The sequence below is a fragment of the Polyergus mexicanus genome, unplaced genomic scaffold (genome assembly GCF_030449975.1).
Source record: "Polyergus mexicanus isolate NDT 795.1 unplaced genomic scaffold, iyPolMexi1.0 SCAF_5, whole genome shotgun sequence".
Taxonomy (NCBI): Eukaryota; Metazoa; Arthropoda; class Insecta; order Hymenoptera; family Formicidae; genus Polyergus; species Polyergus mexicanus.
The window spans coordinates 7,850,166-7,861,848 of record NW_027223325.1 but is presented as its reverse complement, the minus strand read 5'-3'; positions in this window follow the sequence as shown (position 1 = coordinate 7,861,848).

Sequence of the window (11,683 nt, the reverse complement as noted above, 5' to 3'; positions counted from 1 at the left end):
AATAATTGTAACCGATCTGTAGAGAATGTTGATGTTAGTGATAATAAGGATGAATAAGTTTTGACACATTTGTTTGTAATTTTGTATTAAATTATAACTATGTTCATATAGTGGCGTTTTATTTGCTTTATTTTATATCGAGTAGAATGCATAAAATAATAAGGTTGTAAGTTTAACAAAAATTATGCTCAGTTTCATGAATAAATTAAAAGAAAATTGCCTTCCGAAAGTGCAAATTAAAAAAAATTTAATTTAATTAACTTTATTTTACATGAATAAATATTCGTTGTTAGATTGTATGAAAAAAGAATGAGAAAAAGAGTGGCAGGGACAAGAATTGAACCCGGGTTGGATGCGTGATAGTCACGCGCTTAATGCCCGAGCTACACCGCCTTTTCGCTAATTGATATAACGGAGCCAGATATATGAAAGCCATATTGTTTAAATCATTTTTTTGGAAATGGCTAGCGCTCTATCCCTTTGCGCAAGTATTTTTCTAATAGAGTACTACACTATAAAAGCCTTTTTCAATTTGGTAATCCTAAAGTCGCGTCCTCCCCTGCTAGTCACAGGAACGTGCGCATCATAAATATAATAGCACAATACTCTAGTTCTCTAGTAGTAGAGGTTCTCATTAAAATTTTCTATTCAATATTTTATTTTGTATTAATAACAAAAATAATTATTATTCTATTATTAATTACGTATATGTACGTTCTATAACAATTCAAAATATTTATGTTTTATGGTTATCAAAATATTGTGCTATCACATTACGCACGTTCTTGAAACTAAGTGATGCGCTCCTTAGTTACGATTTACGATGCAGTAGATGCGTTGCTAAGGAGCGAGGGATAAGAGGTGAGCAGCGAGCAGTAGGCGTGAGCTAAAAAATCCAACCGAAAGTTACATATAAATCCCAGTTCACTTATATCAGTGCTGCTGGGATTTACTTGCACATTTCGGCCCGATTCTGTGGCTCACGCCTATTGCTCCCCACTCACCGCTCGTACGTTAGCAACGAGTCGCCAGATATGCGTGACTAAGGACCGCGACGCTTCGTCTCAGGAGCGTTTATATGTAAGAATGCCCAAATATAATAATAAGACAATACTTTTCTAAATACACCGCGAAAATTCTTAGAATTAAAAGTTTTTTTTCAATATTTTATAATTTATTGATATAAAATATTGAAGAAAAACTTTTAATTATAGAAAAGTATTGTCTTATTATTATATTTGGGTATTCTTATATACGGACGCTCCTAAGACAAAGCGTCGCGTTCCTTAGTTACGCGTATCTGGAGACTCGTTGCTACGCACGAGCGGTGAGTGGGGAACAATAGGCGTGAGTCACGAAATCGGGCCAAAATGTGCAAGTAAATCCCAGCACTGACTTATACGATAAGTCGTTGAACAGGGTTCTTATTCCTACCGCAGCATCTTTATTCCTATGTCGCCACCGTCAACTCGGAGTTTCACGGTGACTACTCAGAAGCCTTAAAGCTTAGGATTTATACTTTATGATATATATGCTAGAAGTTTTAGGCAAGAAAGACTTTTTTTCTAAAAAAAGTGTTCGAAACATAAGAAACATCATTTAGTATCCCTCAGTCATACGTCTTCAATTGTCCGTTACTAAAATACTGGTGTCAAAAACTACTCTAATTTTCATCTTAAGCGATAACGACCACAAAAACCTATCCACATATCCACTTGCATGATTCGAATGATTTTTCGAAAATTTTATCCTCCATTTCGGATCCTTCAATTATAATTTTAAAATTTCAAAACGTGTTTTATGATGAGTACTCGATCGATTTTCATGATTAGTATAATTTTTAAAAAAATTTTAGTAGCGGACAATTGAAGACGTATGACTGGGGGATACTGCGATAAATGTTTTCTAAGTTTTGACCACTTTTTTCAGAAAAACTTTTCCTGCCTAGGATTTCTGACACTTTTATCATAAAGTATAATCTTCAGCTCATTTTCAGCTGTCGCTGCTTTCTAGAGCACGTCCCCATCGAAAGATATAACTCACGTAAATGTATCAAGAATGCCTATTTTACCAACATTGACTGAAGTTTTTTTAAAAACTAGATACGTCATTTTTATAACCAGATTCGTAATCAGCGCTAAAAAATATACCAAAAATGACTTGAATGGATTCGTGGGAAGAGGATTGCGAACGTATGATGTTTGCATGAGATCACGTGGGATTGCGCAAAGTACAATTAATTTGTGGCGGACATGAACACCGCGCCAATTAGAACGCTGGACAAAAACCGGTGCGCAGGCGCAGAAAGAAGAGAGGGAAGAGCTAGGAGACAGATAGTCAGTGATATTTAGAGAGTAGAGACGAGAGGAGGATTAAGCGTGTACCTGAAAGAAAATATAATTATTATTAGATACCTACCTGTTTCGAATCTTCTCCTTGACCTGTAATAACGGTAATTAGGAGCTACAGGCATTGGTGATCCCGACGTGATATCCGCCAAACTAAGATGAACACGCAAGAAACGACGAGCAACGACGTGAAGAATGGCGGCATGGCTGACGTAAGTAGCGTAAAGGCGGGAAAGTTACCCCCCTTTTGGAAGGAAAACCCTACGTTATGGTTCACACAAGTAGAACTCGCCTTCGCACTCGGGAACATAACCTCAGATATTACCAAATTTCGGAAAGTGGCGGTGAACCTGGATCAGACAATTTTACCCTTCGTCGCAGACATTTTGACCAAGCCACCAGAACAAGGGAAGTACGACACATTGAAAGAGCGAATTATTAGGTATATTCGGGGAGTCAAACAAATCTAAATTAAGGCGTTTATGAGGACAGGAGCTAGGTAACGACAAACCTACCATGTTTCTGCAAAGATTACGGTCATTGGCAACAGGGCAATGCAACGAAGAGGTCCTTAAAACACTTTTCTTAGAACGCCTACCGGAACCGGTAAGAACTATTTTGTCCGTCACTCAAGACAATCTCACCGGACTCGCACGACAAGCAGACGCGATATGCGAGGTTACTAAGCTGGTAAACGCAGTGACGTGCAATGCAGTGACAACAAAAGAGGCGACGGTTTTAGAGGCGAAGATAGATGCATTACAGCAAGCAGTCGAGGCACTTAACCGACGTAGTCCAAGCAGGAGAGTAGACAGAAACTGCACGCCAGAGTGACGATTCAGGAGCATTTCGCCTGGGAGGCCAGGTAAAAACATATGCTATTATCATCGTCGGTTTGGAACTGTTGCTTTCAGGTGCACCAAGCCCTGCAGTTTTGACATTATTAAGACAAAGAAAAACTAGAACGCCCGTCGTTGGCGGAGACAACAAAAGACGGCGTTTCAACCACCCACCGCCTCCACATCAGGGACCGCAAGACAGGTTGGAAATTTCTCGTTGACATAGGGGCAGCAGTATTCGTAATTCCACGTAAACTATATCGAGGACCGAGTAAGCTAGCGAGCTACCAGTTATACGCAGCGAATGGCACCGCTATTAAAACCTACGGAGTGAGGACAATGACACTGGATTTTGGATTACGACGAAACTTAACCGGGAATTTTTGCATATGCAAGATCGACCGTCCGATGATCGGAGCGGATTTTTTGGGACAATACGGACTCCTAGTAGACATCAAGCGGCAATGTATTATTGATTCACTAACACAGCACATAAGACATGAAAGTTTGAAATTTGCACCACAAAATAAAATAGTATCAACAATAGGACAAGGGACGAATTACAAATATTTACTCATGCAGTTCCCAAGAATAACCATACCGCGAGCAGCAACAGCGAACGAAAGACATGCAATCGTACATCACATAATAACGAGAGGACCACCGGTGTTCGAACGCCCCCGACGTTTGGTATCAGAGAAATACAAAGCAGCAAGAATGGAATTCGAGACAATGAGTGTACAAGGACACTGCAGACCATCCAGTAGCAGCTACGCAAGCTCTTTACACCTGGTACCCAAAAAGACAGGTGAATGGAGACCTTGCGGGGATTTCAGGAAACTAAACGCAGCAACCGTTCCGGATAGGTATTCCATACCTCACATTAGCGATTTCGCCAACCACCTGCAAGGAAAAAATTTCTTTTCAACAATCGACCTGGTGCGGGCGTATCATCAGATACCGGTAACAAAAGAGGACGTCCACAAGACAGCGGTAACAACGCCTTTTGGGCTATTTGAATTCACCGTAATGCCTTTCGGGTTAAGAAATGTGGCTCAGACATTTCAAAGATTTATGAATGAAGCCTTTAGAGGTCTAGACTGCACGCATTGTTACATAGACGACATTCTGGTGGCATCCAGCAGTGAAGAGGAACACAGGAAACATTTAAGAATATAATACTATTCAATATAATAATATTCAAAAGACTGGACGATTACGGCTTGACTATTAATATTGCCAAAAGTGTGTTCGGCAAATCAGAAGTAGACTATTTGAGTTACCGCATTTCGGTGGCAGGAATAAAACCAATACCAGAACGCGTCAAGGCCTTCATGGAATACCCACGACCGCGGACAGTTACAGAACTACGGTGGTTTTTAGGAATTTTAAATTTTTACCGTCAGTTCATTAAGAATGCCTCAGGAATCCAAGAACCTCTTTTCAAATATTTACGAAACAGCAAACGCAACGACAAAACAGAAATTTCGTGGAATGGAACAACCACAGAGGCATTTGAAAAATGCAAGCATAGTTTAGCAAATGCCACATTGTTGGTACACGTCAAGCAAACAGAACCCCTCAGACTTACGACGGACGCTTCCGATAAGGCCATAGGCGCAACACTCGAACAATTGCAGGAGGGAACATGGAAACCATTGGGTTTCTTTTCAAAGAAATTACACGGCGCTGAATTGCAATTTATATAGTAGTCAAGCATTTCAAATACATGTTAGAAGGTACTCAATTTCAAATCCGAACCGATCACAAGCCTTTAACGTTTGCATTCACGCAAAAGACAGACAAAGCCACGCCAAGACAGGCACGACAACTTGATTTAATAGCACAATTTACAACCGACATCATTCATGTAAAAAGAAAAAACAATATTATTGCAGATACGTTGTCCAGGATAAATGAAATACAATTACCGACGATTGTAGACACAGACGAATTAGCGACGGAACAAGAGACAGACGCACAACTAAAAGAACTTGTAACATCGGACACATCATTAGTATTGCAACCACTACGCCTCGGCGACATGGAGAAGACAATATATGCGACGTTTCCATAGGCACGGCAAGACCCTACATACCCGAGATATTACGTTTACATATTTTCAAAGCGGTACACCCAAATTAAGCACACCCAAACGGAAAAACAACCAGCCGGCTAATAAAAGAACGATTCGTTTGGCCGTTCATGAAGAAAGACATCCTAAGATGGGCACGGACATGCACGCAATGCCAATTAGCCAAAGTACACAAGCATATGAGGAATCCCAACATCCAGTTCCCAGTACCATCACGGAGATTTCAACCTGTACATTTGGACATTGTAGGAGAATTGAGACAATGCCGAGAGTACAAATACTTACTTACCATGATTGATAGATTCACCTGCTGGCCGGAAGCAATTCCGTTAGAAGATATTACCGCAGATTCAGTTGCAACCGCATTTTATAAACACTGGATATGTCGTTTTGGAACACCAGCAACTATAACAACTGATCAAGGAGCACAGTTCAAGTCACAACTATTCCAAACACTCGCAAATCGCACAAGCTGTAAGAAAACGAGATCAACAGCATACCACCCTCAGACGAATGGAATCCTAGAAAGATGGCACCGAACGTTGAAGACGGCTTTAATGTGTCATAACAATCAAGATTGGACAGAGGTCCTTCACACTGCACTTTTGGGATTACGAAAAGTCTATAAAGAAGACATTAAGAGCTCACCAGCGGAGTTACTGTACGGGACGATATTGAGTATACCTGGGGAATTTTTAGTTACTGACCTGGATCAACCAGACCAACAAAAATTCATAAACAAATTCAGACAACACATGAGAACATTACAACCGAAGCCAACAGCACATCACTCAAAGGTCAAGATTTTCACACATAAAGACTTAACAACTTGTACACATGTTTTCTTGAGAAAAGATGCAGTAAGGAAACCTTTAGAACCGCCTTATCAGGGACCTTACCAAATAGTCAGACGTATTAACGATAGTAATTACATCATACAGACAGAAGCAGGAGAAAGTACAATAAACACAGAGCGTTTAAAACCAGCCTATACCTTACTGGATGCAGAACTGGAGGACGCAGTGGAAGAGAACGAGCCACAACGGAGGAATGAAACAAGCAATAGCAGGCCAAAAACAATACTCAAAACATACCTTCCAAAATGAAGGCTGTTCAGTTCGCAACATAGCTATGTTGCTAGCGGGGGAGTATGTGGCGGACATGAACACCGCGCCAATGAGAACGCTGGACAAAAACCGGTGCGCAGACGCAGAAAGAAGAGAGGGAAGAGCTAGGAGCTTATTTAGGAGATATTTAGAGAGTAGAGACGAGAGGAGGATTAAGCGTGTACCTGAAAGAAAATATAATTATTATTAGATACCTACCTGTTTCAAGTCTTTTCCTTGACCTGTAATAACGGTAATTAGGAGCTACAAATTTTACTTTATAGTACTCTGATTGCTATTATCGTATTTTAGGTATGTCAGCATTTCTCTATTATATTTTATTACGAAATAATATTATACAACATATAAGTATTAATGAATTATTCTAACTTTGTCGCACAATTTAAATATAATTATATTACATGATAATTGTTCTTGATAATAATTAATATGTTATAATTATGTAAAATTATTGATAATTATTTACTATAACGAACCCTACTCCAATGACATTGACCTTGACATATGTTGTCAAGGACATAATCCTGAGTAACTTTTCCTTATAACTTAATCGGCGGTCATTGTTTATTAAAAAGTTATTAACAAATAATGTTTGAGAAATAAAACGTAATTTTTACATGAGTTTGTAATTTCCACGCAAGAAGCGAGGACTATTCGCATCAGGACGTTGTATAACTCAAATCAAATTTTCAGAAATAAGTTTGGGTTAGGTTATATCATCCGGAAGTGAAACCTCTCTTGAAGGAAGAAGGGAGGGCACCCACTGCGTCCACGCGTACACTTTCCCATTCACACAACTGTTGTAGGATGGGACTCGCTTCCCGTTATAAAGTATATGCATGAGCGCAGTGGGTTCTGCCACACCTACGGAGAGAGGGGGGAGCTCCACTTCCAGAAGACATAACCTAACCCAAACCTATTTCTGATTTAAAACTAAATCACCACAACAAAATCAATAGATAGTGTGAGATGATTCTCACTTCGCTTTGCAAAGTATATGTCGAGCGGGAAGGGCCAAATCTTGTTTTGCACTGTACATAGGGATCGGTAAGGGTTGAAATTCGCTTTGTGTGAAAATTGTAAATCTATACAGAACTATACAATCATATATCTTTCTCGTACTGTAAGCAGAGGGCGGTGTTCCACATATGAAACTTTAATTTGTTATGCCTTCTAAACTAATGCCGTCCGCTGCTTAATTCTTGCGGAGAATTACTCAGAAGAATCTTCTTGACAACATATGTCACAGTCAAGGTGATCGGTATATAGGGCCAACTTCGAAAGTTTTACCCATAAATATTTTTTATTGACATTTTACAATGTACATAGAACAATGTGGTGCGTAAGTAGTCGATGATAAGCACACAACATGTGTTTCATAATTTTCAGATCACATCATTGACGAATAACATTAAAGAACGTTTATTATCTCTAATTATTGTAATTGTCATTTATTGTATATGTATTTGTTTCTATCCAATTACACTGAACAAGATGTTACGGATCACAATGAATATGTGTTTGCTACGATGTAAGGAAAATTTCAACTTCATATACGAATGCATTTATTTTGCAGATATTTATAATATAAGTCAAAATTGGAGATTTTTTATCAATTTAATATGCTTTTGAGAAAAAATAAATATGCACATATATATTTATGTGTGTATATATATATGAGCGTTGTGTGATTAAATGTGTTATTTACACAAATTTTACCTAACTAAAGTTTTTTCAATTCATTATGTCGTAGATATAACGTTCGTTGGTATATGGCTCCAATACGTATACAGAAAATGATACTTTTTTTGCTGCAAAAAGGTACTAAAAGTTTCCATCTGATTCTTGGTGGAATATTTGTAGCGTCCTTGCAAAGTGCCGCTTCGGTGAGAAATATATACGAATATATCGCATATACACAATGTCTCGCAATTTTTTTAATACTATTACAAAAAAATAGGGAACACTTTTCATACTCTAAAAATTGGGCTATTTTCGAACCGCTAAAACTCGACGAAAAATCGGGGGGGTCCCGTTTGCCTACATTCCCGATTGCCAACAGCTTCGTTTACCTACAACATTTTGCGGACAGTTTCGATTGCCGACATTCCCGATTGCCTACAGAGCGATTGCGTACAAGCATTATTGCGCACATGTAAAAATTAAAAATACGAACATACGTTTGCACACATGACGTTATTGCGCACATACACATTGCACACATGATATTATTGCACACATAAAATAAGGAAATTGTATTAATGTTTTGCACACATGGTTTTATTGCGCACATACAGATTGCACACATGACGTTATTGCGCACATACACATTACACACGTGACCGTATTACACATATAAAATAAGGAATTCATATTAACGTTTTGCACACATGATTTTATTGCGCACATACAGATTGCACACGTGACCGTGTTGCACATATAAAATAACAATTGGACACCGCACGATTGGATACTGTACGATTGGATTCCGCATAACTGAGCACCGCAAATCCATATGGAACCTCTCTTCGCAATAAAAAACAAACACTTTTTAATGCGAAGAAAGGTTCCACATAGGTTTGCAATTTGCTATGCAAAGCGAGGTTTCACATGGGCTTACAACTTTCTACGTAAAACGAGGTTCAACGCACACTAATGTGTCTAGTTTTTTGATAGTGGAGCCCCTCGCAGGGGGTGGTGGGGCGAAAGATACTTCTTCCACGCATATACTTTTTAATGCGAGATTCCATATTGATTTGCGGTGCTCAATCATGCGGTGTCTAATCGTGCGGTATCCAATCATACGGTGTCTACTTATTATTTTATGTGTGCCATATGGTCATATGTGCAATCTGTATATACGCAATAAAATCATGTGTGCGGAACGTTAATACGGTTTCCTTATTTCATGTGTGCAATACGGTCATCGTGTGCAATCTGTATGTGCGTAATAAAATCATGTGTGCAAAACGTTAATACAATTTCCTTATTTTATGTGTGCAATAATATTATGTGTGCAATGTGTATGTGCGCAATAACGTCATGTGTGCAATCTCCATGTGTGCAATGAAGTCATGTGTGCAATGTGTATGTGCGCAATAATGTCATGTGTGCAAACGTATGTTCGTATTTTTAATTTTTACATGTGCGCAATAATGCTGGTAGGCAATCGCTCTGCAGGCAATCGGGAATATTGGTAATCGAAGCTGTCGGCAAAATGTTGTAGGCAAACGAAGCTGTTGGCAATCGGGAATGTAGGCAAACGGAGCCTCCTCCGAAAAATCATCGTAGACCAAAAATTACGAAAAAGCATTTTGAAACTTGAATTTTCAACTGTAACGTGATATCGATAGTTAAAAAAAATTCTTGTATTTTCTTATTTCTAGAAAATGCAGATTTAGTTCTAAAATCGTGTAACTCGGTCAAAAAAAATCATAGAAAAATTTGAAAAAGCATTTTGTAGGCAAAACGTTGTACTTTACGAAACTTGAGTTGAACTTTTCGAGAGAAATTTATTTATCGAACTGCAGAATGTCAAAAATACATAATCTTAAGGAACAAAACAATAAATTTAAAATTGAAAATTTGATTAGAATTGAGCTTTAATAGGCTTTTTTAATTTTTTGTCTACGATGATTTTTCGTCGAGTTTCAGCGGTTTGAAAATAGCCCAAGTTTTAGGGTATGAAAAGTGATCCCTGGTTTTTTTTTTGGGGGGGGGGAGGGGAAGTGTATAACAAGCAGACAGAATAAAAAAAGATACGTTTTTTTTACAGCTGACGAGTACTTTTATATCATACTTAACTGTTCTTTATTCTACCCGGCAAGATTAAAAGTACCATCATACCAAAGTAATTCTCAATTATTTTAACTCGATTGACACGTACTGATTGTTCGTGAAAAATTCAGATATTATAGAGCATTATACATATTATTCTCGTAGAAAAAGAATCTCTATTTTTAATTTAGAAAAATTATTTTAACATATTTTAATGTATAGAGATTTAAATATAAAATTTAACGGTAACAACATTGAATATAATATAAATGTGTAAATTAAATGTGATATAATTTTAGATGGAAATATTTAAAAATATGCAAGATTATGTTTTTATAATCAGTATTTTTCCTTACAAAAGTGTAATTAATAAATATCTTTTATTAATATTTTTTTTGATATTATTTAATTGTATTGTATATATTGTATACTCATTTAAAATTCAAAAGAGAGCAGTTTGTAATAATATCATTTAAAACTCATTATTCTTAAAACACTTCACACGGTTTAAATGTAAAAGTGGTTTTGCTTTAATTAGCTGAAATTGAAATATATTGAAATTTAAATAGTGGTGATTAAAAGTCTTTGTGAATATAGAGTCGAAATATCAAAGCAATACATGATAAGATAACAAAGTGACTCTCATTAAAAATTATTAAAATACGAGATTTCCATATTTTCTGCTCCATGTTATCGTTATGTTACAACACAGTCTAACCACATATAAATAATTTTTGTACGTATATAAAGTGATTGATTTTAAATGACATAATAATATTTCTCAAAATTTAAAGCTTCGAAAATCGAAAAATGGTTAATTCAAAAAGTTTGTGATTTCGAGAGGGGCATAAGTGCCGTTTGTTCGATCTTGGATGAAAGTCATGAGATTATTTTAAAGATAAACTTCATATTCTTACATGAAATTATCGGAATTTGTTTATATAAAGTGATTCTTCACAATATTTGTCTTAAGAAATTATGACAAAAGGATGTCCAAAAATTCTTAAAAGTTTGCAATGATACTCAGTTTAAGCCATTCTATAATTTATAACTTTAATTTTTAAATTCTCCATGAAAACTTTTGAGCAATATCATCTAAACTACAACATATTTCTATTTCTGCCAATTTAACCAAAGCCTTTTACATTTAAACTGTGCGAAGTTCTTTGAAATTACAGATGATATTAATGATAAACTATTTAGAAAAAAATCACATTTCTATTCCTCTCTTTTTTTGTCTTTCTTAACTATTTTGTAGACAAAAGCTTAATCAATTAATGAAAATGTAAAAATATTGGAAAGATGTACAAATGTGCATAAAACACGATAGTCGCTTCAATAAAAATTTTACATTTATCAATAAATTTCTAATTAATACGAGTTTTAAATGGAACAACCAGTATATTTCTCTGTAGGATTGACCGTAAATTACGACTGCACGAACTAGGATATAGGGCGTTAAAATACAACGCTGCAAAATATCAAATACGCATTTGT